This window comes from Elephantulus edwardii, unplaced genomic scaffold (assembly GCF_000299155.1).
Source record: "Elephantulus edwardii isolate Elephantulus edwardi_28Jun2011 unplaced genomic scaffold, EleEdw1.0 scaffold00122, whole genome shotgun sequence".
NCBI lineage: Eukaryota > Metazoa > Chordata > Mammalia > Macroscelidea > Macroscelididae > Elephantulus > Elephantulus edwardii.
The window spans coordinates 1668423-1696297 of NW_006399872.1; the positions used below are offsets into that span (position 1 = coordinate 1668423).

The window sequence follows — 27875 nt, forward strand, 5'->3', positions numbered from 1 at the left end:
CTCATGCCCTACCCAGATTGACATGAATAGATAGAGAACATCTGAATGCACCTAACATAAATGGTGACATTAAGGTCATAAAAAGACCCCCACAAAACGATCATCAAACTCTTCTTAAATTCTTAAAAAAAAAAGAAAAAGAAAAAGAAGGATCACTCTCAGAGTCCCATCAATGGGATTCCTCTACAGTAACAAAAAAAAAAAAAGAATAGGTAAGGAAACTAAGTAAGTAATGCCATTTACAATACCCAATCACAGAGAGATACTGAGGAATAAACCTAACTAGAGACACAAAAGACCTTTATATAGAAAACTACAAAACATTACTTAAATAAATGGAAAAATGTCCCTGTTCATGGATAAGAAGACTCAATATAGTGAAAATGACAATCTTGCCAATAGCAATCGGCGTGTTTAATTCAATCCCAATGCAAATATCAAATCAATTTTTCAAAGAGATAGAAAAGGTAATTGGAAAAGCATTTGGAAAGGAAAGAGACCTCAAATAAGCAAAACACTTCTGAAAAAAAAAAAAGAGAAGTGGGAAGTATAGCACTCCCTGATCTCAAAACTTACTACTACACAGCTATCATAACCCAAACAGCATGATACTAGTACTATTGCAGACACACGGACCAGTGTAACAGAATCAATAACACAGAAATTAACCCATCTACCTACAGTCAATTCCTTTTGATTAATCATGCTAATGCGAAACCTATACTTGGACCAAGAGGCAGTCATCAGAACAGAGCAGGGCAACACTGCATGGTTCAAAATTGGGAAGGGTGTACGCCAGGGATATGTCCTATCTCCATATCTTTTCAACCTGTATGCAGAGCAGATTATCTGAGAAGCTGGGCTCTATGAGGAGAATTGTGGCATCAGGATTGGTGGAAGATCTATTAACAATCTGCGTTATGCAGATGACACAACCCTGCTCGCTGAAACTGAGGAGGACCTCATGCACTTACTGCAGAGCGTCAAGGACAGCAGCCTTCAGTATGGACTGAGGCTCAATGTCAAGAAGACAAAGATTCTCACCACTGGACCAATTGGTAGCATCAGGATGGATGGCGAAGAGATTGAGATTGTTCACAGCTTCAGTTTGCTCGGCTCCACAGTCAACACTCTTGGCACCAGCAGCCAGGAAATAAAAAAACGTATTGCGATGGGAAAGTCTGCGGTTAGGGACCTCTCTAAAGTGGTCAAGAGCAAGGGTGTCTCTCTGGAGACTAAGGTGTGCTTGACACAGGCCATGGTCTTTGCAATCACTTGTTATGCATCAGAGAGCTGGACAATGACTAGGGAGGATAGAAGGAGAATTGACGCCTTTGAGCTGTGGTGCTGGAGAAGAGTACTGAATGTACCATGGACTGCCAAGAAAACAAACAGATTCATCCTAGAGAGGGTTAAACCAGGCTATTCCTTGGAGGCAAGGATTCTGGGGCTTCGTGTGACATACTTTGGACATGTTGTAAGAAAGGACAGGTCTTTGGAGAGGGACATCATGCTGGGTAGAGTAGAGGGGCAGCGCAGGAGGGGAAGACCCTCTATGAAGTGGACTGATTCAGTGACTGGGATAATCGGGATGGGTGTGTCAGAGGCAATGTGATTGGCACAGGATAGAGCAGGGTTTAGGGCTGTTGTACATAGGGTCGCTATGAGTTGCAAACGACTTGACAGCACATAACAGCAACAACAACAACACCTACAGTCAACTGGCATTCTACAAGGAAACAAAATATATCAAATGGGGAGACCTCAGCAAATGGTGCTGGTAATATTGGACTTCAACTTGCAGAAAGCTGAAGCAGGATCCAAATCTCACACTATACACAAAAATCAACTCAAAGTAGATCAGACAAATAGGCGTAAAGTCCAAAACCAAAGAATCATAAGAGAGAAAATGGGACCAAACTTAAAAAAAACCCAGCCTATAGTTTTAAAAGGCTGGCAAATAAAGCCAGAAATGCACTAATAGAAGAGGATAACATCCATAAACAGAGCCTTCTGAAGATTAAGACCCTGTGGTGCATCAAAACCTTTTTCCAAGAGAGTGAAAAGAAAACCTACTGACTGGGAAAAAACATTTTGCAATACCATCTCAGATAAGGGTCTCATAAGAAAAGTTCACAGAATACTACAGGGACTCCACAAGAAAAAGACTGCTAACTATTACAAAATGTGCAAAAGATATGGAAAGACCTTTCACAGAAGTGTACATCTGGATGGCCAACAAACACCTGAAGAAATGCTCAAAATCACTAGCAATAAGAGAGGCAAATAAAAACCACAATGAGATACCATCTCAATCCGGTAGCAATGGCAAAGTTTAACAGGATGGCAAGCAATAAATGTCGGAGAGGATATAGAGAGATTGGAAGTTTCATACACTGTTGGTGGGATTGTAAAATGGTTCAACAACTATGGAAGTCGGTTTGGTGTTTCCTCAAAAAACTGAACACAAAAATTCCTTCAGTCCCAGAGCTTTTCCACTACTAGAAATATACTAGAAAATAGAACGAGACACAGATTTATACACCAACATTCATAGCAGCATTATTCACAATAGCAAGAAAAATGGAAACAGCCCAAATGTCCATCAACAAATGAACGCACTGAGAAACTGGTGTACATTCACATGATGGAATACTATGCAGCACTGAGGAGAAACAATTTAAAAAAATATTATATGAGAGAGCCTAGAGACTATTATGCTAAGTGAACTCAGTCTCACAAGGACAAATACTGCATAAGACTATTATTGCAAATATAGAAGGAGAACTGGTAAGATGTGTATAAAAGTCCTTATTAGGGCAAAGGGGAAAAGGGCAGGGGGCATGAAGGGGTGGGAATCGGGAGGTTAAAGAGTTTGGTGGAGAAGGGAGGGGTTGAAGGTTAGGAAAGATCCAGAGGGGACCTGAAAAGATGGTGGTAATAGTGTGCATAGCTCAACAGTGACTGATTTTATAAAACTCAATGTATGGGGATGATTATATGAAACACAATGTGAATGAAGGAATTGTGTGAAATAAAATATATATGAATTTTGTATGCAAATCAAGATAAAATTTCAAAAAGACATATAAAAATATTTTTAAAATATAACCTTGAAACTAGAGTATTCTTGTTTAACATAAGAGGGGCTAGCATTTCTTTCTCACCACTCAGGAAGTTCTCTGGCACCTTGTCTTGCTCTGATCTGCCCTGGTTGGAAGGCAGTGAGGTCAGTGTGGAGATGTGAAGTACCAGCTATTTCTGGTATTTCTTTTTTTAACCTAACACAAATGGTCTGTGCTCCTGTGTGGCTGTACTGCTTTGCTTTTTGTTTCATTTCTTCTGATTACATCTGCTTTCATTTTCTAACAAGCATGACATTTAAAGATTTAAAGAGAAAATATGACTCTCCCTGTTATTAAACAGACACCTATCTTATAATTAATGTATAACTCTCTCATCAGAAAATATTTAATTATGATACTAAAAATATTCCTAAAAAGACCTGCATGTTCAAATAAATTTATGTAAATATGTAAGGTTTCCAGAAATAATTATTCAGGAATGTTATTGTTATGTACCACTGAGTCAGAACCAATCCACAGCTGATTCTCCAGAGGTTTTTCAGAGGCAATAAATCAAACAGAAGGAGACTGAGTGGCCATCTGTCTCCCATGGAGCAGGTAGTAGATTTGAACTACATGTCTTTGGGTTTGCAGCACAACTCCTTGCCACTAAGCTATCAGCACTTCCCTACTAGGCAAATAAAACTTCAGTTTTCTGGACATGATGCAGAATGTGTTGAACTATGCTTGCTTGTCAGCTCCCAAGGTCTGTCTGTGTCTGTTTGCCTGTCTCTTCTGTGTGTGTGTGTCTTTCACACTCTCTCTCTCTCACATACTCACACACACACACACACACACACAAAAGCACTACCCAACACTTTATTCAGCATACACTGACTTTGTAAAATATTTTCTACTAGTTTATTTACAAAATTCTAATACATTTTTTTCAAGAACAAATTCTTTCAATTTCCCTCACTCTCCCACCCATCAAATTTTACAACCACATGATTAATTTCCCCCCTTCCCCCACATCCTCACCCTCTGCTTCCAACCACTCTCATCCCTCTTGGATCCTTATATTCACTCTACAATAATGGTTTTTAAATAGTATTTATCCTTGTGGGGCTGAGTTAGCTCACTCAGCATAAAGCTCTCCAGTCCCTCCCAGGTTAGGTAGTAATTTAAAAAAAAAAATCATTGCTCCTGCATGCTGCCTAGTATTCTATTGTGTGAATATACCATAATTTCTCAATCCATTAGTTTGTGGTTGGATATTTGGTCTGTTTCCATATTCTTGTGATGGTAAATAATGCTGCTATGAACATTAGTGTAAGAATCTCCGTTTGTGCCTCTGTTCTCATTTTATCATGGTATATTCTAAGGAGTGCAATAGCTGGGTCAGATGGAATTTCTATGTTCAGCTTTTTGAGGAAGTGCCAAACTGCCTTCCAGAATGGTTGTACCATTTTACAATCCCATCATCAATGTACAAGAGTTCCTTTCTCACCACATCCTTTCCAACATTTATTACTTGCTGCCCTGTTAAACTTTGCCACTGTTATTGGCATGAGATGGTACCTCATTGTGGTTTTGATTTGCATCTTTCTTGTTGCCAGTGATTTGGCACATTTCTTTATGTGTCTATTTGCCAATTGAATATCTTCCTCTGTGAAAAGTCTTTCCATATCTTTTGCCCATTTTGTAATTGGGTTATCAGTCTTTTTCTTGTGGAGGCCCAAGAATATTCTGTAAACTTTTGTTATAAGACTCTTGTCTGAGGTGGTATTACCAAATGTTTGTTCCCAGTCTGTAGGTTTTCTTTTTACCCTGTTGGAAAAAGGTTTTGATGCACACATGGATTTACTCTTTAGAAGGTCCTATGTATCAATTTTATCCTCTTCGGATTGTGCATTTCTGGTTGTATTTAGCAGTCTCTTCATACCTTGGACGAGCACTTCTAAGCTTAATCCCAGTTTGTTTCTTATGAACATTATGGTTTTGGGCTTTACTCCCAGGTCTCTGATACACCTTGAGGTGATTTCTTACACTGACTTTTTACTAAAATTTACATCTCTTTAAAAAGAAATTTTACTGATGATTTAGTTAACAACAAAACATGCACTGTTATTGAGTTGATCACAGCATATAGTAAACCTCCACTGGGCTTCTGAGTTTGTAAATCTTTATGGGAGGAGACTGTCTAACTCTCCACTGAGGAGCAGCTGGTGGATTTGAACCAGTGACCATCATATTGTGCACTAAGCCACAGGAGCTCGCTCTTTATTATACTAACAAAGGCATCCGGGAAATCAGCTTTGAGAGCCTCAAGTTCATATTATACCGGGAAGCTGAATCTTTTCCCAGTGGGCTTTTGAAATGCTAAACACTGACAGAAACATGCCACATCCTAGAAATGCTATGTACACAGAGGCCTATTAATAGTTATCACAGAAGTTCTAATTCTGATCAAATCAAACAATCACAAAAGCAGTGATGGCAGGTGCCTGCATTTCAAGCTCCTTGCTACCATTCCATACTCGGGCTCAAAATCCCCTTAGTGTTTTTTGTTGGATTGATAATTCTTTTTGATGCTTTATGCTTTTTTTATACTACTAAAAAAAAATCATGATAGAGGAATACAGGATCCTGGGAGCACACCCAGGAGATCCAAATCCATTGATTATCATGTGAAAGGAGGCCTGGAGGCAATTAGTCTTTTGTTGTGGATGACAAATAACCTCCACATAAAATGTTCTATACTCTGAGGCAACTTTGATCGGTCTTCCTGGCTCACTGACTCACAAAGGCTGAGGGAGGGGGGCTATCTGAAAACAAAGGGGCAGCCTGACGGCACCATTTAGTTATTTATTCTGTATGTTCAGCTCAGTTTTTCCTCTTTCCAACTTTTCATGACACTATAAAAAGAAATGGAATGGATTCTTTTCAACCAAGAACATCAGCCCTGAATACTAAGAAGGAAACTGTTGGCTTAACACAGAACCCGCATGAGCTACTAAATATCAACCTGCTGTGTGTAGTTTGCTAGGTATTTTAAAGAGGGGACGGGGTTCTGACAAATTACTCTTTTAAAGGTTCTTTTATATGTAAGAGTTTATTTCACAGGCTCTAGGAAATTAATTTACGTAAAGGACAAGCTGTAGCCAAACCATTCACAGCTTCAGGATGGAAGGCTGGATTCTTAACAGCAGCCAAGAGGCAAAGCGTTGGACAAGTTCCACATATGTACACACTGGAATTTTCCTTCTGCACTAGAGTTGTTTGGAAGACTGTCATGATGAACAAGGGTGTGACTGATGTGAATAAGTTGTACTTAACTTCTTCTGGTATAAAAACTCCAAGTTTTTGTTCTCTGAACAAAAGCAGCATTAACTTAAAATAATGTGAAGATATCATAGCCAAAGATCCAGATGCCTCTAGAATGATATATTCATTACGATGAATGTAAAATATCAATATAGAAATAAGAATTAGATCTTAAAAACAGGCACTCCTCACCTTACTTCACCGCAGTGGAGTCAGAACTGATTTACAGATGACCCTCCAGCAGGTTTCGGGGACTGTCAACCACTCGAGAGGAGAGCACTCATCTTTCTCCAGCAGAGCAGCTGGAGGATCTGATTCCAAGGCCTTTAGGTTGGTAGCACAACACCCTTGCCACTAAGTCACCAGCGCTCTCACAATAGGAACAAGATATTTACAGACTAAGGTTCCTGGATAATCCCAAGTCAAAAGGAACATATAAATACATAAAGGATTCTGTGTACATATTAAGGCACCGGAGCTCCCTATGTGTATAAACACACACACATACGAATTTTTAACACAGTCAATTGGGCATGGCCTTTATGACAAACTTTAGTTCAAAGCTGGGCCCTAGCATTAGTAGATAGGACACTAGTTAAGTTACCTAACAGAGACTCAAGCTTTTTCCCATGTAAATGGAGAACGCAATAGCACCCCCAGAAGACTGATACAAGAATTAAGATGCACAGTGCCTCGTGAAGAGTAATCAGGTGTTGTAGTCTAGCTGATTTTGCTTCATGGCAATGTATTTGAATAGAACTATGCTTAAGATTCTCAATGACTTTTTTAAAGTACTTTCTTTTTTAAAATTATATATATATATGAAGACATTTTTAGGAAGTGGACAAGCTTTTGCTTCTAAGGACCTTTAAGTGGGCTTGAACCTCCAACTTTCACTTAGCAGCTGAGTATGTTAATTAACATTTGTACTTCCCAGAAACTCCTTGGGTATAGTCTCAGTTCACTGCCAGTGAATCAGAACCAAATCAGAGCAACCTTCTGCTGGATTTCCAAGGCTGTAAATTACGCAGGAAGAAACTGTCAACACTCTTCGTGGAGTGGCTGGTGAATTACAGACACCTGATAAATATATTATCACTGAAATTTAAGATATAATTAAAATAATCTCTTCCTGAAGCACTGTACAGGCTCGCATTCCAGTAAATATAAAGCAACTATCATGTAATCTTTAATTATTCCATTAATCTAGCATATTTTTCTTAAAACTGAAACAAGATACACTGTGGGAGAACAAAAGATTGCAAAAAGGATATTAAATCTTTACTTTTTATTTTTTCCTTTTTCAAGAATTTTTTTTTCATTCTCAATATAAAATCTCTTAGAGCTATTTAACCAGAGAGGGTCGCCATGGGAAAGTAAACTGCTGACAGCATGTATTAGGTTCATGTTAATTTATAGCAGTAGCATAATGCTTATGAAAAATAAGCTGGCTACAAGCCCACAGTTTGCCCTTGAGCCTCAGCCAGCAGGGAAGACTCATGCAATATGATTAGTGAATGAAGAGACCCTGGGTGATTAATTAGTGCTCCATGTCACCGCTATCAGATGGGCGTTCAGCCAGTAACGTAAAACAAGCCACCTGAATTTAAGTTCCTCATCTCAAAACTGACTTCCATGTGAGCATGACTTCGTCAAGCACTTTTACTACAGATGGAAAATGTTCTCTAAATCTCTTCTCAGACTAATCCTGCTTCCTTTGACACATATTTCAGCTCTTCTAATGGCAGGATAGGTGGGAAGGAATCTAAATGAGGAAAGTTCTTGTCTGCAAATTCTCTGAGAAAAGAATCAAATTCAACTTATTGAACAAGTGCCTAGAACTGTGTGATGCTCCTAGTTATTAAAAACAATCTTCTTATGAACATATCTGCTATCTCACACAAATGCACAAACACCAAAAAAACCCCTGCAAGGTCATCAGTATTATTAAAAAGAAAGTTGTACAAATTGTACACCATAAAAGTCTCATTACTGTTGAATCAAAACCAACTCAGTTGAAACTGAAAGCTGATCTTCCATTGGCCAAGTTTCCAAGACTGTTAACTGCTCATCCTTTTCTTACGGAGCCACTGGTGGTTTTGAAACACCAGAGAGGCACCACCTATGGGTTAACAGTGCAACTGGACACAGCCAGTCAGCAAACATCAAGACACCAAAGCACTGTCATTGAGTTCATCATGACTTATGTAGATCCCCCGCCACCCACTGGGTTTCAAGGCTGTAAATCTTTATAGGAGGAGATTGCCCATCTTTCCCCTATGGAAAACCAGTGGGTTCAACTGCCAGCCTTCTGATTAGGAGAATGACAAGTATGCACCATGCCACCAGCACTTTCAAAGTCTACAAGGTAAACCCAATTACACACACAACCCTCTCTTCTCAGTAATAAAAACATTAATCTACAAGGGCATACAGGTAGACAGGCAAGATAAAAAAGATATAGGCAGGGAAAAGGGACTTATCCATGACCATACATAAAGTCTGATTGACCAAAAGAAAAAAAAAGTGCATCAGTAACTCTTGAACTTCATTAAATGTTAACTATAAACTAGTATGTATTTTATCAATTTATTGTTAAAAGGCAGATGTTGCTAAGTCCAGAGTTATTAGTTTATAATGGATTGAACAGTTCTGTAGTATCTATTACAAATTCAGTCAAGATTCTTAAACTAAAAAGGGAAAGAAAGACATTTCCTAAATTAAATCTGTCTTTTTAACTGAGTTCAACCTTTGGGTGGATAATTTATGTAAATATGATAGGGTCTTGCACTTGTCTGAATCACATCATTACTCAGGATTTCCAAACTGTACTCCATGGGTAAGCAACAGCATACAGTTATGACATCAATATTCTACTCTGATCTATACCGCATTTTATCACTGTACATAGAAAATTGCACATGAATAATAAGTAAAACACAGCCTATTAAATATTCTTACATGTAGGAGCTATAGGTCAGAGAGCTCCCACAAACATGCATGCACATACATATAATCCATATTTATACTATAAAATATAGGTTTCAAAGACTAAAATCACTATACATTATAGGCTACAAACCCAAGGCCAAGGCTTAGGTTGGACTTAACATAACAGAGGTTGTTGTAGCTAATCTTTGATCATAAAGTGAAAAGAAGTCTCCAACATGGAGCATTTTAGAAAATAGGAAACTGAGAAGCTCCATGTAGAAGCCAGAACCAAAAATCTTAACTAAATATCATTTCTATTTTAGATACACAGGAATTCAGGACAGCCCAAATGAGGAAAACATCAGATGGAGGCAGTAATAATGGCAAGAAGCTCCTCTTGTCCCAAGTGTACAGACAGACTCTAACTTTATAATGTTTATATGTCATCACAAAGATAGGGAAGCATACAGAACACCAGGTAAACACTTCTGAAGACTTCAGTGGACAAGATACCCTGCTAGGTGCTGAGGTTGATAAATCATAGCCCCACAGTAGAGACATAAAAACAGTCCATGTCTTTATGGCACTAGCAATGTACTATCGTAAGAGATTAATTATAAAGCAATACTTAACACAAAAGCAACAAGCAGGAGATGTCATAAGTAGGATTTAGGTGGAAAAAAGTTACATTCTCCAAAAGCTACCAAGATGTAGGAAGACAGGGGGCAGGTGGGTGAAGATAGACAATGGAAGCTGGGTATGAGTCTCAGGGGAAGGATAGAATTTCAAAAGGCCTTCTAAGGTAGAGTTGTCCAAACTATAGGCTACAACCTGTTTCACATCATTTTAAAGGGCTAGGACCACCATTTACCCCTTAATTAAATAGAACATAATATCTTCTGTGAGGCTGAGAGGTCTTAATAGGTTTTTAGTGTTTTAACTTCTATTGACACCCACAGTGTTTAGTACCTTACTAAAATGATCCCACTTACTGGTAACAGCTACTCTTTAAAGTATTATTATCTCCATTATAAAGGAACTCTGGTGTCTTAGTGGTAAGAAGTTACACTGCGATCCCAAAAGCACATGGTTCAAATTCACCAGCTGCTCCACAGGAAAAGGCTAGGCAATCTCTTCCCATGCTATTTACTGCCTCTGTAAACCCCCGACTTGATGGTAAACAACAACATCTCCATTGTAAAGGAGAAGACTGATGATTAGACAGATTATATATTCAGTCTATGAAATGAAGTGTCAGGTCTTTTGTTCATGGAGTCGCTATGAGTTGTGCTCAACTTGAAGGCAATCAACAACAACTACAAAATGAAGCTAGGGATTTTGACTCCCAAGTTCATGACGCTTAAAAATACCAACAAAACCAAACTACAAAATGATGAGAGCCGGACTATAAGAATATTAATCTACATCTTCAAACAACTAAACTAAGTATCTTATACTACGTTACTTGGCCACTCAGTTTCACACTATAAAGTCAATTTAAGTATGCTTTGAATCTGTGGCAAAAAATGCACGTCATGCCAAACCAAGAGTTAACAAACCTTAAAAGATTTCTGTGAAGGTTCTTACTTTTCAATAGCCACAGTAGTATCCTCTTTACTTGACTCTCCAGAAATGCAGTTAATGACTGTTATCACTTGAAAAATGCTTTGAAGGAAATACGAAAACAGGTGCAAATGCAGAAGTCTGTCTAAAGCAGAAATGCTAATATAAAAGAAGCAAGCCCCTGCTTTCCTCAGCTTCACTCAGTTCAGCCCTCTGTTCACATCCTGATGCTTGAAGGTCTGATTCTACCTACCTCCGGTAACAACTGGGCGACCAACGGTGTAATCTGTTTAGAGCACAGAGCTGCCTAGGAAAGAAAAGCTGCCGACAGCCCGGATATTATCACTGGGGGAGGCTGAGAACATGCCAGCAGCCCGCTTCTTAATATAAAATGGTGAAAACGAAATAATCGTATCTGGACTAGTGCTATGTGTAATTGAAGGGGGGGATATAAGAAGTTGGAAATGGCTACTTCTTATTAAGAAGGCATGGAAGCTGCAGATACTGAGCAATAAAAGCGAGATTTCTCCTAAAAGACCCATCACAAACAAGAATCCACCAAAGTGCCTACATAGTTCCAGAATAACTGGGTTGTCCACAGGACAGAGAAGGCAGAGGGTAAAAGCCATCCTCTGGCCACCATATGAGCTGGACAGAGATGTGTGCTGAGGACCCAGCAAATCAGAAAAATCAGCTTGTACACAGGGTCCTGCTCTCCTCTGAATGATCTATTTTAATGTTTCTAGACTAATGAACGGACCTTCTCCAAAAGAACACTCTCACAGACATAAATTGGACATAATATGGACATAAATTGTTTTTATTAAAATAATCTTTAACTGGGTGCAAACATAAAAGAAGATATAAAGTCTCAAGTGAAATTCTAAATCAACTACAGAACATTCTCAAAAGGAAGGAACTCCAACTAGCCACAATAATGAAGTTTAACAGACGATGGAGCATCCAGCCTGATTCTATATTTAATGTGATTTGGTATTTTGACTCTCACAATGTTTATATAGAGAGCACCTGTTTATACATAAGTATTCTGAACAAAACATGGGGCAGGGGCAGGGGAATCCCAAACACTCCCTTGAGGCTAGACTGAGATGATAAGACCTTAACCCTAAATCAATGAACTGAAATCTTCTTCCGTCAACTCAATTCTAAATTACAGTGACTCTTTACAACAGAAGAACTGCCTCACAGGGTTTCCATGTAAATCTTTATAGAAGTAAACATCTTCCTCCCTCACATCTTTCTCTAACCAAAAGATCAGGTTAAGCTACTGATCTTGTGCTTAGCAGTCCAGCACCTTAACCACTGCACCACTAGGGCTCCTACTTAGCCTAAGAGCAGTAGACAGCGATGAGGTGACACATGAAGTCTGTGAAGCTCTATCGTTTACGTAAATGAAGACTGTACTACAGCATTATTGAAACGTACATTTCTCCTGAAAGAACTGTAATATACATTAAATGGGTGTCTAATCCAATCAAGGCTAAAGGGAGAAACATTGTTTTCCACTGTGTATTTTTCAGCTATCCTTTCTGCTAAAAATGAATCACATTGCAAAGTGCATGCATGAGGCCTGAATCTGCCTGATACACTTACTAGAAGCAGATTGGTGTGGTAGTGACGGCTTTCAGTTTACCATGATCATAGAGCGTATCACTTTTCATTTGCTATCTTATTCAGTATTCTCAATAACCCTGCAGGCTATTATTATCATTCACACTTAACAGACTGAAAAATTGACTAAAGTCACAAAGACAAATACTGGTGAAGCCAGGACTCCAAACCAGGAAGCCTTACTCCAGATTCCAAGCTCTGAGACACAAACAATTCTAAACCTCTGAAGCCTCCAGCAGTGCACAGAATTGTGACACCGTTTGGGCTACACCCCGGAGCACACAGACGCACGCAATGCTGTCCATATACAGTACAATATGGACATGTTCACATATACAGTAAACCACAAGATACTAATATTTTAATACCTACTAGACATCTATCTCCATTCTGTTTCTACACTCAACTTAGTGTCCTCAAAGTGTAAAGAAATCAGAGCCTTTTCTTTTAAGCTAGTTGTTGTTGTTGCGCCTATGAACCTCGTAGCTGACCCTCCAGTGGGTTTTCAGAGGCAATAAACTGCATGGGAGGAGACTGTCCATCTGTCTCCAGTAGAACAGCTGGTGGATTTGAACCACATACCTTTGTGTTGACAGCACAATTCCTTACCACTAAGCCACCAGAGCAAGATCTTTTTCAATGTGTAAAGACCAAGGAGTATGTCTAAAGACTAGAAAACTGCTGAAATCAGGTAGTGAGTTTTAAAAAATCCTGTATTCTTCCAGTGAGACAGCATTTACCTGAAATCAAAGTTCAGAAAGGTAGGAAGAAAACAGAAGAGCCAGGGAGGAAATGAGGAAAATGTTGCTACAGTGAGGGGATTACAACTAATATCACAAAATAAAGTATGTATGTAGAAACTGGGTTGGTTGGTTTTGTTTTGTTTTTTAAAATCTACTTGGAGGGGAGGGAGAAAAATGCAATAATGCATGAATGAAAATCCAACTTTTCTGTAAACTGTCATTAAAATCACAATAAAATATATTAAAAAAACAAACACAGAAACATCTATTTGGTTATCACGATATGAAAACTTTATGGGAAAGGCAGGAATCAAATGTTTGATTTTGTCTACTTACAGGTTTCTAAAATTAGTTCAACAAGGAAAAAAAAAAGATTAAAAATATAGTTACTTAATATTTATCAGGAATCAACAACTAGGGTTTTTTTATTTATATATTTTTTTTTCTCCCTTCTCTCTTGCTTTTCCTTTTTTCAGTCTTCCAAGATTGATTCTCTCTGTGTGTAAACCGTTTCTGAGCTTTTTGTCCTGGTGGTCTTATACGAAAATTGTACTTTTGTGACTGACTTACGTTAGCATAATTTGCTCTAGTTTCATGCATGTTCTATAATGTTTCACAAATTCTTGATGGCCATTGTGTGAATCTATTATAGTTTTTTAGCTATTTGTTTTTGGAGTTGTTGTGTACTGTAGAGTTGATACCAACCCACAGCTGAATCTCTGGTGGGTTTTCAGAGGCAGTTAATTGCACGGGAGGAGACTGCCCATCCTTCTCCCAAAAAAGAGCTTGTGGCCTCTAACCACGTGCCTTTGGGATTGCAGCGCAGCTTCTTGGACAGGCACTTGGATTATTTCCAGCTCACTGCTATGATAAACGATGCTGCAATAAACACAGGCGTGAGTATGCTAGTTTGGGTTGTAGTTATTATTTCTTTGGGATATTTTACCTACAAGTAGAATTGCTGAATCAAATGATATTTCTACTCCCAATTTTCTAAAGAAGCATTAAATGGCTTTCCATCATGATTTTTACAGCCTCACCAGCAGTGTATGAGAGTTCTAATCTCTCCACACCTTTTCCTACTAATTGCTGAGTGGTAAACTAATTTGCTCAGTAAACTTTCACCTCAACCACAATGTAAATCAACAAAACAAAACAAAAACAAACCACCCAAAATATTAATATAGTTTTGTTAAATAAAAATAAGATCTGAAATTAATTTTTTTCACAGAGGCCCTGGCACTGTTAAGACCTTTACTTGTATTGCAAAGGTCATAATAATATCTATTTATTTGGGATATTTACTTAGGAAAGCAGAAAATGCCCCTAAGGTAAGCTCCTAGTTAAAATCTTCCCTTTAAAGTGCAGACACTGAGCTACAAGTGACCAGCCAGCCAGCCTATAAAAGTTCTCAAAGTCTGTAAGGGCTGATCCAAATCCAAGTCACCTGACTCTCCACCCACATACGTACAGCAAGGCTAGAAGATTTTTGTCACTTCATTTCGCCATAGAACCTGGATCCTCTGTTTCATATGATTTCCTGAAAACTTTTTAATCTTTCTCCTATGTGTTTCTATTTGGTTGGCCAAGAGATATTCTACTATCACACAATAACATAGATTTGTAATAATTAATAAGTGTTTTGGCTTTAAAAACGTCTGATTCATAATAACCCTACAAGGAAGGGGAGAACTGCCTTTTATATTTTCCAAGACACTAATCTCCCTGGAAGAATACGGCCACATCTTTCTCCCATGAAGCACTTGGTAGATTCAAACTTATCTTGTTTCTGTTACCAACTAAGTATTCAACTACTGTACCACTTGAAGTCATTCCCAATTAGGCAAGCAGATATGGCTGTGTGCTTCCAGGAACTGTCAGGTCAGAAACAAAAAGAAACAGGCCAGATAGAGCCCATGAGCAAATCCTGTGAAAGGGCCTTATTAGTTATTATTATTCGTCACTCATGTCACTGGTTACAAATGGTCACAAAAGTTAATGTGTTTGGCTGCTAGTCCAAAGGTTGGAGGTTCAAGTTTACACCAAGAGACCTGTAAAGGTCTGTAGATCTACTTCTGAAAAATCAGTCACTGAAAATTCTATAAATCACAGTGTTACTCTCACTCACACACTTGAAATTGCTATTGTCAAATCTAATGTCACAGTATTGGTTTTGAGTATTTTGTGGATCATTGTCTTGTACTAGGAACTACAGACCCATTCCCTCTCTCTATAACAATCTTTATCAAGCCTTAGAGAAAGATAGCATGTAAATGTGAAGACCAAAGCATCAACACAGCAGTTCCAGGACCCAGTTGAAGTCAATGCTGTCTAAACTCAGAGTTGTTTCTACTTTTCCAGATGTACATTTCACTCACCTGTATGCATGCTATCAGAAGCTGAAAAAAGATTGGGCACTAATCTGAAGTAAAGATACTTACAATCAACAAAGATTTTAGAGATCATCTAGCCTTTTAATTTACATATAAAATTAGAGGAGCTATTAAACTCGTAAGATTACATGTTTTCACATGTTTAACCAGTTTTTGGGTTCTTAGCATGTGCCCAAAAGGGCACCTGTTCCTTCACATGCATTGTCTAATTTAATGTTCATAATGCCTCTCCTCAAAACTTAAAATCACTGTGTCAGACTGGAATCAACTCATAGCTGACCACCCTCCAATGGGTTTCTGTGCTGTAAATCACAACAGAAGAGACTTCCTGTCTTTCTCCTAAGGAGCTATTAGCTGATTCCAATCTCTGAAGAGGTTTGGCCTTTCACAGCATAAGTTGCTACAAACTATGAGTTCTTTTACTGTGACTCTATGAAAAGAGACAACAGAACCTTGCTTTATCATGTAATCATCTTCATGATTCCCACCCTTGCTACCATCACGGTGTCAATCCATCTCATTTAGGGATTCCCTCTTGTGCTGATCTTTCCCAGCATGATGTCTCTTTCCTAACAACATGCTCATAGTGTTTATGAAATGACATTTTACCACCCTTGCTTCTAAGGAGTATTCTGTTTGGTCTTCCTCCAAGACAGAGTTGCTTATTCTTTTGGCAGTCCGTGAGATATTCAACTCCCTTAGCCAACACCTAGACAGGTACTTTTATTTCCCCTAGAGCTCTGGTGACCTCGTGGTAGGGAGCTGCAGTGCCAACCTGAAGGCACACAGTTGGAATTCACCATTTGTTCCATAGGAGAAAGATGGGCAATCTCTCCAGGGATTAACTGTCTTTAAAAACTTGTTGGAAAGTCGGCAATGAGTTGGATACAACGTGACAGTACAAAACAACAATTTTACAAATAAGGAGGTTAGGTATGGCATGGAAGCTCTTTCCAACACCAAGGGCTGTCCTTCGATTGTACAAGCCAATATTCCAGTCTCCAATGTTGTCTCTCCCCATGAGCAAGTGACTTTGGGCCAGTCACACAAGTCTGCAACAAGCTGAGTTGTAACTCCTGTCTGCATCTAAATAAATTTCTCTCACAACGAAAGGGGAGCAAAATCGTCCTGGTTTTGCTCCATTTTCTCTATGGTCTTATTACCAAAGCACTGCTCTCCACAGAGAGATACGAGGTTTTACCCTCTTCCCTGCTCTGAGCTGTGCTGGCTGGATTCCAGTTGATAGGAGGACAAAAGGGGGCTGTGTAGCTGCCATGGAGGGGCTCAGCCTGGGGTCACAGGATCAGGCCGGGGGGCCCTGGTCTTCAAGACACTGCAGCCTGTCACTGCCTGGCATGGCTTCTCCTTCGTCAGCAGGAACAAGGGGAAGCATGCTCACAGGAAAACTCTGGTTCATACTCATGGAGGGAACCCGCATCTGTGTCAAGAATAGGAAACAGACTGTTCCGGGGCCACAGAGCTCAAGGCCTGGAAGGGAGGATGTGAAAGAGCCTCCGGAAGTCCACCATTGCTGATAAAATGGCTTCAAGTAAACAATAACTTCGGACACTTGACCTTTCATTGGCCAGCTAAGAAGTAGGAACAATTGCTTTGTGGCTCTGCTGCCCCTTGTCTTTGGCCAGCAGTAGGTCTGGATGGGATAGGAAATCCATGAGTTTCTCTTCACACCCTTCGGTAGTCCTCTGTCACAATGGACCTGGGTGTTATGCTTGGCTAGTTGAGGGAACCAGGGTGTAGAAGGCCACCAACTATCCACATACCAACATTCTTTGTGCGCCCCTCAGTTTTCCATTAGGGTCCTGCCACTTGCTAAATGAATTCTGTTTTTTCTCCTCTTGCTTGATAAGTACTACTGCTCAGGGAAATAACAAGCTTCAGTGTATGACATAGGAATTCTTTAAAAATGAATATTTCATGTTTTACTTTGTATCAATTTATGTTGAAATATTTATCAACATGTATTGTGGCTGCTTGTGCAAGAATTAATTCAAATTTATTTCCCTTTGCTGTTTGTTTGGTGCTGATTTTTACTGATCTATTTCCTTTTGCTGTGTGTACTATAAAAGAATTCATTCAGATTTATTTTGCCATTCCAGTTTGCTTTTGCAGTACCATTATTCACCAAGATACTAGACAGCTATCTGTTGTTTCTTTTGAAGTTCTTGCATCTGTGAAGGTTCAGTGGCAGAATTCCCACCTTCCATATGTGTGACTCCTGCCCGGTGCATTCGAAGTACAACCACCAGTTGTCTGTCATTGGAGGCTCAGTGCATGGTTATGCTGTTGAGCAAGGATCAGTGGAACCTCCAGTGTAAGAGAGACAAGGAAGAAAGGCCTAGAGAAGAATCTGCTTCTGAAAACGAGCCAGTGAAAACTCTGATCACAATGGTCTGAACCTGTTGTTCACGGTACCCCCATTGGTTGAAACTCATTCAACAACAGACAACAACCTATAACTGTGTTGTGTTATCTACAATGTTTCTTATACCTACAATAGGTTTCTTATATTATGTAGCTGTTACAAAATACAGTATTTTAGTAGGAGGAGGCTGTTGAATATTCTTGCTTCATGTTGTTGTTGTTGTTATGTGCTGGCAAGTTGACTACAACTCATAGTGACCCTATGTACAGTAGCTCTGAACCCTACTCCATCCTGAGCCAATATCATGGTCTCTGACACATGTACCGTCATTACCTCAGTTATTGTGTCAATCCATCTCATCCAGGGCTTTCCTCTCCTACACTGTCCCTTGACCCTTCTAAGCATGATAGCCTTCTCCAAAGTCCCTCTTGGCTATGTGTCCAAAGCATGTGAGACAGAGTTCAAGTTTGATTGAAGCTTGCTTAACTAGATGACAAAATTTCCTATTGGATCTCAGCAGACTATATGACGCTCATAAAAAAATCATTTTTAAGTGCCTTTCACTATTTTATTACCTGCAAAGACTGGAATAATCTCTGCTTCCAAATTTACACCACTCTTTGCAGGAGGCATTATTTTTTGCTACATGGGTGTCTTTTCCACAGGACTGTTCACAATATGATTTCCTTCAGAGCCATGCTGATTTGTGAGTGAGTGAGAGGGAAAGAGAACATTCACCAGACAGTGACCAAGAGAGAAGGTAGGATCTTTCATAAACTAACCTTAGAAAAGACACACCATCAATTACACTTTTATCCTATCAGCCACATAGATTCACCCAGTGTCCTAGAGTTCAGAAATGGAACCAATGAACTATATATGGAGAGAGGTACTTAATTCAAGGGATTGGATCATGCAATTGTGGGGAATGACAAGACTAAAACAAGTGATAAGCTGGAGATTCTTGCTGGCTTAAAGATTTGTGGGAGCAGTTTGCCTATTCAAAATAGAATCAAATTTTTGTAGACTTCGGTTCCAAGGTCAGGCAGAGTACAGGGTGGAGAAAAAGTGAATTCTGCCAAATATATTTATCCACATAGTACACTTTAAAGAAACTTAATTAGATTATGGAATACCAGCTAGTCTAGTGTTTGGCCAAACATGTAGTGACAATAATCTAGCCAAGCTGACACACAAAACTGACCATCACATCCAAGAATACTATGGACGGTGGTCTCTCTCAAGCCTCTAAAGCGACTCTTGAGTTTCTGGCACTGAGAGACTACGTGAAATCATAAATCTTTATTGTTTTAAGCTGCTACACTTTGGAGTCATTTGCTGTACAACAATAGCTTGCATGAATTTCATATTCATCTCTAGACCTTTCTTAAACAATAAAAATTGTTATATAAACATAAATTACTTTCATAAACAAAATTACTTCTAAAATAATTTTCCCCAGTTTCATATTGTAAACAATTATGTATGAGTGTGACTTCAAGAGCAGAGATAGATTACGCTATACAGGGTTTGTTCACTTCTCATCAAACTTGAGCTAAAAACTACCCCCCACACCGCACAGGCCTGAAGGAGAAGCCACAGAGCAGATGTGAATCTGAATGACAATAAGTTGAACTAGATCCCTCCTATTTTAAGATTTTTTTAATTACAATTACTGAAACGCAATGACAATCTGATCTTCCTCCCTACAACAGTGCTTAAAACTCTCCAACCAAGATTCATTTAAATTCATAAAATAGCAAGATTGTGACCTAACATACTGTGATCAATTTCTTCATTTGTTAACCAGCAAATGCAGATGGATACAGATTAAAATTAAGGAAGAACATTTAGAATTAGCTTCATAAAAGAATTCTAGCCAAGAAAACCTCTGGCTGAACTACATAGGGAAAACAATTATGCAGTTCCCAAAACAGACACTGTAAGAAAAGTGTGAAACACTATGTATATAAACTTTAAATGAGAGGGGGAGAGGGGTGGTTCAAAGACCTGGGACCACAGCATCAGCAGGACTGGGCTCATGTTCTGATTCCAAGTCTTTCTAGCACTGAGATTTCACATTTATCACTTTATATCACTAAAACTCAACTTCCTTTCTTGGCAACACAGAGTTAATCACATCTACCTTGTAGGTCTTTTGATGTGGATCTAAGCAAGATGAAATCGTTAACAACTTTAATCTTTTCTCACATCTATCATGATGCTGCCTACTGGCCTGATAGTGAAGATTTTTGTTTTCTTAATGTTGAGATGCAATTCATATTGAGAGCTGCAGTCCTTGATCTTCAACAGCAAGTGCTCCAAGTCCTCAGTTTCAATAAGCAAAGTTGTGTCATATGCATAATACAGGCTGTTTACAAGTCTTTCTCAAATACTGATGCTATATTCTTCTTCAAAAAGTCCAGCCTATCAAATAAGCTGTTCAGCACATAGATTGAAAAGATATGGAGAAAGAATACATCTTTGATATATCCTTTCTTCATTCTGAATCAGTACAGTGCTCTCTTGCTCTATTAGGAAATTTGCTGTAAGAACCTCTCCAGAATGTTAAAGAGCAATGATATCAGTCTAAAGACTGAGGTTTGTCTGATATAAGCCATGATCTTTTCAATTGTTTGATATGCATCTGAGAGCTAAACAATCACTAAGGATGAAAGAAGAATCAATGCCTTTGAGTTGTGGTGCTGGGGAAGAGTATCAAGCATACCATGAACTGCCAAGAGAACAAACAAGTCTGTCCTGCAGAGGGTGAAACCAGGCTGCCTTTTGAAAGCAAAGATTTTGAAACTCCATCTCACATACTTAGGGCATGTTGCCAGAAGGGGCCAGTCCTTGGAGAAGGACATCGTACTTAGAAGGGTAGAAGGTCAGCATAAAAAAAATTAGACCTTGGATAGGATGCATTGACACAGTGACTGAGGCAATGGTGTCAGGTGTGCCAAGATGGTGCAGTTGGCTCGGGGCAGGGGCAAGAGTTCAGAGTCATTGTTTATAGGGTCACTATTAGTAGCAGTCAACTTGACTACACATAACAACACAACAAACTCTGTAGGTACCTTTTGCCTGCTTTCAGAACAGACTCAAGAGCTGAACTTCCATTGGGTTTCTGAAGTGCTAAATTGAATGGGAGGTGACAACTCACCTTTCTCCCATAGAGCTCTGGTGGATTTGAACCACCAGAGAGTAGTGGCCTTGGAGTCAGCAGCACAATTTTCTATGGACTTTGCCACCAGAGCTCTTTATAGGGATGGATGAAATCACAACATAAGATCTTCCTAGTTTAGTATTATCTGGTCCAGTTTTACTCTAGCCCATGGACAGAGATGCTAGAAGACCCTCAGCAAGGTGGTGTGACTTCAGTAATAGGCTAAAGTATATCGGAAATGGTGACAATGACACAAGATGAGGTAAGGATGAGCTCCATAGTTCATAGGGTCCCTATGAGTCGACATCAACTGAATGACACATAACAAGGCATTTAACTCTATCATACTTTCTCATCACTTGGCAAAGTGAATGACTCTTAATTCTTGAACACACTAGTATGCAGCATTTGCTTGGAGCGGGGAAGGTAAATGTGGGATATGTCAAGAAACTAAGCCTTATGAGTAACACGCCACTAACTAGCTGGGTGTTCGTAATGTAAATCACTGAATCCTACTGAGTTTGGATTATCCTGTCAGAAAAAGAGGTTAAGATCAGACAGCACAGCTAAAGAGGTAATTTCTTTCTATATACGCTTATATTCTAATTTCAAAGAAATACAGAGAATGGTCTAGAAGTTGTACGTTATGCTGAGGGTTTTGCTTAAGGAACAGATGTGTCTAGACATCAATGATCATGATGATGGGAGGAGACGGGGCAATGCTCATTCTGTTACACACGAGGCTACCTGAGTCAAAGCCCACCTGACAACAACTAATAACAGCAGTATGCCCACAGTGTCTTCTCCTCTTCCTCTTCTTAAATTACTTTCATGTAAAATGCTCTCATTCCCTTTGCAAAACGTACTGACTAAACCCCAAAGCAGGGTGAACACTGACAATTCTAACTTCTCTACGCATCATTTATTTCCCTCATTTGGGGGTGGAGGAGGAAGGAAAAAATGGGTAACATAACAGCATCTTACTTGACAGAGGCACTATAAAAATTAAATTAGTGAGTTTATCTAAAGAATGTGTAAACCATAAACTCTACGTAAGTGTTAGCTCCTGGTACCAGAAGTACCAGCATGTGTGCTTACATTGTTCCAACAATATGCTTTCGCCAGGCCAGCTGTGTTTCTTTTCAAGCTTTTCTATGTCAATTTCTCTTGTTCTGCAATTACACTATTTGGACATTATAGACCAAAACCCAAACTCAGTGCCAATGAGTTGATTCCAACCACAGCAACCCAGTATGACATAATAGAACAGCTCCATAGAGTTTTCCAAAGCTGTAAATCTTTAAGGACATAGATTACCGACCACTCTTTCTCCCTTGGAGTGGCTGAGGGGTGGGTTTAAATAGCCAACCTCTTAGTTAGCCAACTAACATCTTAACCACTGTGCTACCAGAGCCCCTCAGCATTATGTAAGAGGAAATACAAATGTAAAAAGAAATTGTTTAAAAACAAAGTTAAAGATTCCGTAAAGAGAAAGCATGAAAGAATGCCGTTGCTAAACAGATATGTGAGAAGCGGCTATTAAATACTGGAAGGTGGGGGGAGGTCCAGAAGAATCCTGAACCTAATACCTTTAAGACACAGAATCACATTAAAGAAATGTAAATAAAGTTGCAGCTGATACATTATGGATGAGGCTTGAACAAGAAAGATACTTTAGACAGAGGGCTCTGACTCAAGGCCTTGAGCCAACATCAAAACATTTCTGAAACTCAAAGTTTTACAGCAGGTGACAGGCTACTTGGGAGAAAAGGATCAGAATTTCTATATGTATAGAACAAGCAGGTGGGGCGTGGAAAGACAAAGGGCCCAATGCATATTGCTTAAAAAGCATGCTTTGATGCTTAATGTGTCACTTTTCATGTATAGTCACTTTAAACGACTCTTTGAACTAACTGACCAATCACTAATCCCAATTTAGTTTTAGAACAGGGTTTGGACTCTGTGTATACATTTTTCACACATGCATGTCTCAGATAAACAGAGCTTCCATTAGATAACAAATGTAAATCAGTCTTCTATTTTGCCTGGCATTTCTTAATATACATATATAACATATGTACACACAGAAACATAGAAACACACACATAATAATTTTTAAGATGCTCAAAAGAATTTTTAAATATATCTAGGAATTTCCTAATTTCCCTTCACAATTCCTGTATCCACACATTTGTCTACACACAGACTTTACAAATTCATTTATCGTACATGGATATAAAATATTGGAACATGATATTGGGCTTAAAAATAAAAGAGTATTTATTTTTAATTTAATTAACAGGCTAAACACATCTTACACATGGCAGATAAAAGGTCCAGGGTATGCCCTCCACTATGCTGGCTCCAGACCTACAATTCTCTTAAATTCGCTGGCAGAAACAATTCACCATCTGGAGCCCCTACTGAAACCAAAGTGCCTATTGTCTACAGCCCATCTGTGTCTATGTCTGTGTGTGTGTGTGTGTGTGTGTGTGTGTGTGTACATGCACGCCTGCGCATGTACATGCATATGAGTCCTTGAGAGAATGTATAAAGAAGAAACAAACCCAAGAACCAATCTCATGCAGTCTAGTAGATTTGCGATCTTCCCTCACAGTCAGAGGATGAAAGGGCCCTGAGTAATACAGTGCTGACTCCCAGATGGCTAGACGGCAAAATGGAAGGAGAGTGACAACTGGGGAGGCTGGTGGCACATCTCCGCATTTTCTTGTTCATAATAAGGGAAACAAGCACTAAAGGCTTGGGAAAGCAGATTGGAGAGGGAGACATAAAATGAGTTAAAAGGAAAAGAAGACATTTAAGTGACAACACAAAGATGGAGCGACTAAAAAAGAACCTTCTAAACAACGGAGCCCTGGTGGTGAAGTGGTTAGTTAAAGCCCTTACTTGCTAACCGTAAGGTTGCCAATTATAATTTGCTACTGTAGAAATTTATTAGCTTTGTTAACTCTATGGGGGAGGGGGGTCTAGTGGCCTAGAGGTAAAGAGTTGTGCAGACAACCTAAAGACATGTAGTTTGAACCCTTAAGCTGCTTTGAAGGATAAAAATGGGCAATCTCCTCCCATGCAATTTACAACCTATGAAAACCACTGGAGGGTCAGTGGGAACCTCAATAGCATATAACAACAACAAAGGCTATGGGGCAGTTTGACTCTGTCTTATAGGACCATTACGAGTAGGAACTGACTCAATAGCAATGTTGTTGTTGTCGTCAACTGCCGTCGAGTCATAGACGACTCATAGCGACCCTATGAACGAAAGACCTGAACACTTGTACAACTTTCTTCATTTCTCCAAGTTCACAGGCTATGCTTTTAATGAACAGCATTAGGTTATGTTTTTAATTAAGCAAGGAACAGAAAATAATGGATGGCATATTTTCAAACATATACTAGAGTATAAACTGAGAATGAAAATAAGGTATATCTTAGAATAAGAAGCACCAAAGAGTTAATGCAAGGGCAAGTTCAGTGGTAGAATTCTCCCCTTCTAAGCTGTGGACATGGTTTGATTCTTAAGAAATGCACCTCAAGCACTGTGCCCACCCATCGAACATCAATAACATGCCATATGCAGATGACACAACCTTGTTTGCGGAAACTGAGGAGGACCTCAAATGTTTGCTACAGAAGATAAGGATTGCAGTCTTCAATATGGATTGAAGTTCAACGTCAAGAAAACAAGGCTAATTACAGCTGGGCCAATTAGCTGCATCATGACATACAGGTAAGAGACTGATACTGTTAACAAGTTCAGATTGCTTGGTTCCACAAGCAACACTCTTGGCACTAGCATTAAGAAAATCAAAAGTCAAACTGCATTAGGAAAATATGCTGTCAGGGCTGAAGAGCAGTGATGTAATCCTAGAGACTAATGTATACCTAATCTAGGCCGTGGTCTTTGTAATTACATGCTATGCACTGGAGAGCTGGACAATGACTAAGGAGGACAGCAGAAGAATTGATCCCTTTCAGTTGTGGTGCTGGAGAAGAGTACTAAACACTCACTTCATAGACTGCCAAGAGGACAAACACATCTGTCCTAGAGGGAATGAAAACAAGGTGTTCCTTGGAGGCAAGGATTTTGAAGCTCCACTTTGCGCATGTTGCTAGTTTAGATCAGTCCTTGGAGAAGGACATCATGATTGGAAGAGTGGAGGAACAGTATAAGAGAATAAGACACTGGATGAGATAGACTACCACAATACCTAGGGTAATGGGGATAGTTGTGTTGGAAACAGTGAGATTGTCTCAGGATAGGGCAGGGTTCAGAGCTATTGTGCATAGGGTTGCTATGATTCGTGCTCAACTTGATGGCACATAATAACATCAGTGGAGGTTTTTATGTTGCTATGATGCTGGACAGATTTTAGTGGAACGTTGAGACTAAGCTTTACTGTCTACTCCCCCAAATCTGCCAAAATCTATGGAGCATAACAGTCCAAACACATTGTTTGCACGGGCAATCATGAGTGGAAGGTCAACTTGGTGGCCCTCAGTAACAAGAGTTAAAACGGCACTCAGAAGGTTCATTAAGAGAAAATCTTTTCTTGTAATAATGTTTTGTAATTTTCTTTGAATAGATCTTTTGTGCTTCTAGTTATATTTACTCCCAAATATTTAATCTTGTGATTAGCTATTGTGAAGGGTATTGCTTTTCTTAGCTCCATCTCTGTATTCTCTCTGTCACTGTAGAGAAATTCAACTGATTTCTTGCATCCTGCTACTTTACTGAATTGGTCAACTATGTCCAATAGTTTTCTTGCTGAGTCTTTAGGGTTTTCTAAGTATACTATCATGTCATCTGCATAGAGGGATAATTTTACTTCCTCTTTGCCAATTTGTATATCTCTAATGTCTTTATCTTGTCTTATTGCTATCGCTAAGACTTCCAATCACAATATTGAATAAGAAAGGAGATAATGGGCATCCTTGCCTAGTTCCTGTTCTTAAAGGGAATGCCTTTAACCTCTCTCCATTGAGAATAATGTTAGCTCTCGGGTTTTCATAAATACTTTTCACTATATTGAAGAAATTCCCCTCTAGTCCTATTTTGTTGAGTGTTTTCATCAGGAATGGGTGTTGGATTTTGTCAAAGGCCTTTTCTGCATCAATTGATAGGATCATGTGGTTCTTGTTCTTTGCTTTGTTAATATGATGAATTACATTAATTGTTTTTCTTATATTGAACCATCCTTGCATGCCTGTTATGAATCCCACTTGGTCATGATGGATTATTTCTTTGATGTATCGTTGTATTCTATTGGCCAATATTTTATTCAAGATTTTTGCATCTATGTTCATAAGAGATATTGGCCTATAGTTTTCTATTTTGGTGGTGTCCTTTCCTGGCATTGGTATCAAGGATATGTTTGCTTCATAGAATGAGTCTGGGAGTATTCCATCTTGTTCTATTTTTTGAAATAGTTTATATAGAATTGGTGACAGTTCTTCTCTAAATGTCTGATAAAATTCGCTTGTAAACCCGTCTGGTCCAGGACTTTTTTTGGTTGGAAGCTGTTTTATTACCTTTTCAATTTCTTCTTTTGTAATGGGTCTGTTGAGATATTCAATTTCGGTTTGTGTCAGTTTAGGTAGATTGTGTGTTTCTAGATATTTGTCCATTTCCTCAAGGTTTTCAGGATCATTCAGAGGTGGAACATACTGTAAACACCTGAAGTTATGTCCTCTGGAGTAGCCCTCCCTCATTCTGGCCACGTGGCTTCAGCAGGGCTGAGCTCACAAGGGTGGGTACTAAACCCAGGATGTCCAATGAAAAATGCCTTTCTTCGCTCAGTAACTGAGGGTGGCAGAGATCAAGTGGGTGACTTAATTTCTAGGCCTAATAGTCAATAGTCAATGCCTAATAGATACAGGACCAGGCTAAACCTCCTAGGGAAGAAACTCTCTTTTCCTGCTGGTGGGATATAAATCTAGCACAGCTGGTGGTTGCTTCTGCCACTGCTAGGGGCAAGCTTATCCGAAAATGAAGCCAACAGGGAAGGGCAGAGCAAAAAAATGAAGAGAAAACAATTTTCTAGTATTGTCAGAGCAGGCGGATATGGCCAATGCCTAAAGCAGTACCCCTAGAAGTTTTCATCATGTGAATCGATAAATTCTTGGTTTTACTTAAGCCAGTTAAGAGTTTCTGTTGCTTATTACTGAAAATGCCTTGATTAATTAAAGGAATAAATGTCTGTCTAAAATATAATATTTTTCTTTACCTAAGCAAGAGTGCCATCCACTTCTCAAACAACATGCCTCTGGAAACTCTATGAACTTTGATAAATGACGATCGTTATAGAAAGGCTTCAGGCCCTTTGTTCATAGGGTTGCTGTGAATAGCATTCAACTCAATGGCAATCAACAACAACAACAACATATTGACTTGTAGGCTGTGCTTCAGAAGACAGAGTTTATCCCCTGACAGAAAAGCAAACCCACCTGCCAAGTGCATTCTGAATCATGGTGTCCCTCCCTCAGGTTTCCAAAGGCTGTAAATCTTTCTCCATCATTAGTGCCCAACTTTCTCCAATCTCTATGTTAGCAACCCATTACATAATACAACACTTGCACTCTTTCTACATAAGACACATACTTTTCTTAAAAAAAAAAACCAACTTTTTATTTTATACTGGTTTACTTACAAAG

At 39.1% G+C, this 27875-nt stretch overlaps 1 protein-coding gene across 1 annotated transcript in view; it reads right to left on the reverse strand.

The window, feature by feature from the left end:
- Window positions 1-27875, reverse strand: part of TSPAN5 (tetraspanin 5) — a 257691-nt gene that overhangs the window by 76417 nt on the left and 153399 nt on the right. The gene's annotated exons all lie outside the window — the stretch shown is intronic.